This window comes from Ischnura elegans, chromosome 8 (assembly GCF_921293095.1).
Source record: "Ischnura elegans chromosome 8, ioIscEleg1.1, whole genome shotgun sequence".
Lineage (NCBI taxonomy): Eukaryota > Metazoa > Arthropoda > Insecta > Odonata > Coenagrionidae > Ischnura > Ischnura elegans.
Window position 1 is genome coordinate 50,355,269 of NC_060253.1, and position 6,384 is coordinate 50,361,652.

Below are 6,384 nucleotides of genomic sequence, written 5' to 3' on the forward strand. Positions count from 1 at the left end.
GGGCGCAGCTAGGAATTAAGGCTGGGGGGGTTTCAGGTGCAACTAATACTGGAGGCTTTAGGGGTATTGCATACCCGCTAGAGTAAGCGGGAGGTGCGGAGGCCTTCCGCCGAAAAAAAGATAAATGGTTCAAAATGATAATTTTTACGGCCTTCTGAGGGATATTTTATCAATCCTCACACTATTCTATGAGCAATATTAATCCAATTAAGTAAAATAGATTTAACTTCAAAATTTCTGTGAGCTCTGGATTTCTGTGAACCCCCCCCCCCCCCTCGCTGCGCCACTGACCGTTTGGGTTAGTCTTGTCGCTGGAAACGTATTAAGTATGCATAAGCTTAAAAAAATAACCAGAGTGTCCATCCTCTTATGGTAGGGAGGTAGGCAAAACAGTTATAGTTTCGTAAGAATAGCAGGTCACCTTAGACTTGCATCGATCTAAGCTAGTGGTAATGACCTATGCGTATGTGTGCTACAGACACAGCGCGGCCTGGGAAATTCTCCATTTCTGTTCCATATTCACTCACTGATGAGCGAGATGAACGAAATGGAAATCAAGCCATTTCATAGGAATTATGATGGATCGGTAAAAGGAGTAAAAATGTAATGAAAGAAGAAACGGCGTCAAAATAAGGAGAAGAAGGCTATTAAACGACAGGATATGATCCACATAACTCCTCTGAAGGAACAATACTCTCGGGAAATATATCATGATCTCGTTTAATGAAGTTCCCTCAAGGCGTGGGGGAGAGGAAAGGTTCGGAATCAATCCATCTCTCCGGTGTTCGTGCGTTGCGTTTACTCTGCCGTTCCCTCGGAACTACCTTGGCATCGGAATAGACTTTTCTGTCTTCCCTTTTCAGCACTCCGGTCACACATCCGAGGTAATGGCAGGGGAATATCCGCCGAACGGGAATAAATAGACAGTCTTATTAAATTATAATGATAAATAAAGATATCGTACTGTCCACAGTTTATTAACCGAGTGCTACACGCGTTTCGATAGTTACACAATCATCCTCAGGTACTAATTTTTTTATGCCAGATAGTCTGTATACCTTAGGGTGGCGCAGGGCTCGAAAGCTACCTGAGTCGGTCCCATAGTTTTTATGATTGGTCCTTTCCTCACCCTGGCGCTCGCGGACCGAATCAGGTAGCTGGCAAGCCCGTGCGCCACCCTACGTTATACAGACTATAGGCATTTTCACTTACATATTTTTGGTTATTAAAATGCTAAATAGTGCAAAATTAATTTCTCCATGTCGCCTCCTTTTAAATTTATTTTAACGTTGAGTGGATCACGTGGGAGACAAATAAAAAAATAGTACCTGAGGATGATTGTATAACAATCGAAAGACGTGTAGCATTCAGTTAATAAATTGTGGAAAATACAATATCTCCTTTTATCATTATCATTAGTTATGTTCCATGACATCTCTCTTAAGAAATTTTACTTAAGTCTAATTAAGGTATTTTACTGATTAAGATGTCTTTGAATTTACTCTGCCACTATCGCCTGCTAATATATCAACTTTTTTTTGGAGAGCTATGGGGAAACAACATATCGAATGATAAACAAAGATATCATACTGCCCAATTAATTTATTTAACAGTCCACTAAACGTGTATCGATTGCTTTACAATCATCATCAGGTACTGATATCGATTGCTTCACAATCATCAGTGCTCGATCATTTTTTTTCGGATTTGGTCGAAATTCACGACCAAAACAAGCTGTAAAACTGAAGCAGTACAAGTAGTAAGGCTGGTGTAGCTGAAGGCGTACAAGCTAAAGAGCTACTAGTACGCCTTGCATGATTCACCAGTAAAAATTAGAAAATAATTTTAACGTAAAAAAAGAGATAAAAGCGAAAAAAGAGAAAAATTAAAAAAGACAAAAAAAAACACTTTGTATCCAAAAACAGTAAAAGGTAAAAAAATAAAACTTACATCACTCGGATATTAGAGCGTAGGTGCTGATTAAGTTCATATATAATATATTGCTTGACAATCCTTATTAAACTTTTAGGGTCTTTTACTAACATACTCTTTACACTTTTACTAACATACTCTTTATAATCATCTAATAAACCTTAACAAAACCCAAGCTATATTCTCCGAGTGGTAAAAAATTATATTTTAAGTTTTAGTGCATTTCAACTGATTGTAGGAAAAAGCGAGTTTTCTCATTTTTTATTTTATTTTCATTTTCACAAAATATGGGAACGTGTACGACAGAACCACATGAAATCCAACGTTCTGCGTTGCGAGAGAAAAAATCCAGGATTCGATGCTAAATGGATACTATTTTATGAAAAAGAGAGTTTTTTTTATCTTTCTCAATTTTATTCTTATTTCCCCTAATTTTGAAAGCATATGCCGAACCACATTCAAATCCAACGCTCTGCGATGCGAGATAAAATATCCAGGATTCGATGCTAAATGGATACTATTTTATGAAAAAGAGAGTTTTTTTTATCTTTCTCAATTTTATTCTTATTTCCCCTAATTTTGAAAGCATATGCCGAACCACATTCAAATCCAACGCTCTGCGATGCGAGATAAAATATCCAGGATTCGATGCTGCATGGATACTGTTTTATGAAAAAGCGAGTTTTTTCATCTTTTCTATTTGTATTTTTATTTCCCCTAAATTTGAAAACATATGCAGAACCACATTCAAATCCTACGTTCGGCGATGCGAGAGAAAATATCCGGGATTCGACGCTAAATGGAATTCGAAATGGGGGATGCCATTAATTAGCTGGAAATGCTGGCGAGAGACGCATTAGAGACAGTGTAACGGATGAGTCCGACTCCTGCTGAAAATTGGATCTCATTCGAGCGTCAGTGAATCGCTACCAATTACCCCAGCGTGTCTTTCCTCCTCTTCGCGGCAAGGGACTTGAATGCTAATTAAGTGCAGCGGAAAAATACATTACAAGCAATTTCAATGAGATTTCTCAGGTGTGGAGGATATTCGGGTGGGTTGGGAAACACTGGCGTTGGAAAACAAAAGTTTACGCTACTCGACGATGTATCCCGGCTCCAATCGTTCATGAGAGCGAAGAGGATATTTTGGACAATGGTTCCACCTTTATTCGAGTGAAATATTTAACATGCATCCGATTGTCGGTTCTCAGTAAATTTCCTCGTATGGGAACATGAGTTTTACACTGTATTTGGCGGAGAAAATAATTACTGCCAACCTTCAAAACGCTGTTTAATGAATTTTTGAAGCAATTTAATATTATTTTAGTTCATTTCCCCTGCTATAATTTTCAATTATTTAAACCATCTCAACTTTCCGGTGATCTCTCATGATACAGCTAAAAAATGAACACATTTCGTTATTATCTGTCTGTATTTTTGCATATCTAACCTCCACGATATACACATTAGGTAGTATACTAACAATAAGATTAGTTTGTTCTCTGATATTCAAATAAGATTTCAAATATATTTGATTTAAATTAATTGATACGCAAGCTTTCGCCTGAAATCTGTTAATTTTTAAGTGATTTCATACTATATCACCGGGAGATAATGGGTTAAAATTGTTATTTTTAGTTGTTATGACGCACATCTTTCATTTATGAGTACCCACGGTTTTGGTTAGGCAATACTTGAGGTGTTATTATCGAGCTCTAGAGAGGTTTTGTAATCTGACTAACAATTAGTTGTGCTACTTTATTCCAGAAGTAAATGCTGATCAATCAATGTTAATTAAAAAGAATATTTTTCACCTTTACAGCACGCAGTAGAAATTCCGCTTTTTCTCATCAGAGCTCGTACATCGACATACAGTTCAGTGTAGCTACAAAATTGGTTTTTATATTTTAGAAATCTATAGTGCAAAAGATTCAACATCTACACTATTTCTTATTTGGTATCCTGTTCAGATTCATAAATTAATTAGAAAAGTATATGTACGAATAATTTTGGCTAAAAATTATATTGTAGCGCTTATTTTCATTGTTATTTAGGTCCATTTAAAAACACTAATTTGTTCATCATAATTCAAATGTTTAAAAAAATCTTACCAATATTCCTGAAAAATATTTTATTTTCATTTATTTATTTGTTCTCATACCACCGAATACAGCGCATATTGACTGTTTTACATCGGGATGTTCCACAAATTTAACAATTAAACGTTCAAGAACAACCATGCCCAGGATAGGGACTAGTTACACAGGCGAGAGCCGAGCCTGCGGCCTCTTGTGCGGTAGGCGAGGACTTTACCCCGTCGCCACCCACAGTATAGTTTTGAAAAAATTATTGATTTATGAATCGAGTTTAGTAATTCTCAAAGGTATTTATATATTAAATTATTCAAACACAGCCGAAAAGGCCTTTACATTGAATACAAAACATAAAATCTGCAGCCTTAACAAATGTAAACTATTAAAAATCTAAAAAAAGGATATAAAAAAGAAAAAAAAAAGGAATTTTCAGTAGATGGCTTTTCGAAGCTGCCTCTTGAATAATCTTATGGGCATTGAAAGATCCAGGGAAGGGTGAGTACTAGAAATGGCATTGAAGGAGGTAGGGAGTCTGCAAAAAGTGATCTCTGAGAGAGAGAAAGACGGAATTAAGGGTGGTGTAGTAGGTGTTTATTACGGAAGGAGCGGGTGGGAATGTGGAGTTAAAATGAAGGCAGCATATCTGAGGATCGGAACTTGCCATTAAAGGCATTGTAAATGGAGGAAATATCATGGAAATTCCTACGGGAGGATAGTGGGACCAATGGTAGGGCAGACATTACTTCATTTACATTATGTATACATGTATACAAAAGTTAACGGTATTTAAATCAGTTAGGTTCGCGGATGAACAGCAGTTTCTAAAGCAGCAAGCGAGAAGGTTGTAGGTTCTGGTGAGTTCGTTCCACAAGCGTTGCGAGAATTATGGCATGAGGATTAATCACAAGAAGACCGAAGTTATACAGTTCCGTAAATCATTGCGAACTACGAATGTGAGACTCCAGATAAAATTACGGGGGCAAAAACTTGAGCAGGTAGAGCAATTCAACTTCTTGGGCAGCACATTAGAGGAAAACAGATGAAACAGTAAGGAGATCAGGAAGAGACTTGCGTTAGCCTAGGCGGCCTTCACGCATAGAAAAGAGCAGAGACCTCACTGTTCGCGATGAATTCCGTTTTCGTAAATCAACCGCATGCAATATGAATACATAAAGTAATTAATGTATATATCAAATCATTCGTGATATGATCTTACGTTTGGTCGAATTTTAGCATCATAGTTGCCGATTTTTGAAGACGGCAATCCCATACCAAAATTCTCAGGGGTAACAATGTTCCATTAAAACACATAAACTTATGTTATAATGTTATTTTTTGTATGGAATTAAAAAAAAATCTTACACCAGCGTTTAAAGAGGCGAAAAAGTCGGTCATACAGTCGTAATTACTCGGGGAAGGTAATCCAAACGCACACCTTGAAAAATGCATTTTTTAAATCCTTTTTTCCCCTTTTTTTGGAGGCTGATGCCAAGTAACTGAAAACAAGAGCGACTGTGTGAGATAACAAACGCGTTGACAGGGCTGGAATGGTGCCAAGTTTCGCCTTTCTTTTTCAATTGTCCTGCAGGAAAAATTGCGGCAGAAGAAACATTTCACACCATGCGAGGCAGATGGGCACAAAATGGGAGAACGATGTATTCTAAAAATGCGAATGTGGTTTCTCCATATTCTGTCATATCTACCGCGTGAAACTACCGTGCTGGTAAACAAGTCAGTGGACTAAGGTGAATAAGAAATGAAGTAGTTCAAATCCTCCCACAGTTTTAGAGACATATTTCTGTCAGCAGAAAGAGTATTCTAAATGTAAATGTATTCTAAATATGTTAAGTCATTCAACAAATGTAGCTTAACTGGCTAAAGAACTCGGCCGGAAATCGAGGGATCCGGGTTCGAATCCCGGTCAAGGCGAATGATTTTTTCTCTGTGGATTTTTCGCACAATTGTGCATTGCGGGTGACTCCCGTAAAAGTTATCACCGTGGCTAGTCCCGGTATACTTAAATTCGACAGTATCAGACGAAAATTACAACAAAAATTGTGAATTTGTCCTTTTTTCACGAGGCTTATTCGTGAGAGGTCTGGAGCAATACATGAAAATGTCTCATAATTCATTTTCAAGTAAAATGGAAAGAGGAATGATTAACGAACTCTATTTTCAGAGACAAATATTTTCACAAAAAATGAATGTTAAAACGACCTCTAACATGATAATAGCAAAAAAATCATGAAATAAAGGACATCTTGGGAGTTACTTTCCAATTTCAGCCACCTTTTGCTGCCAGAAAAAGAGGTATTCTTTTCAAAACTAGCCTAGATCGGAGCACACTGAAAAATTTACT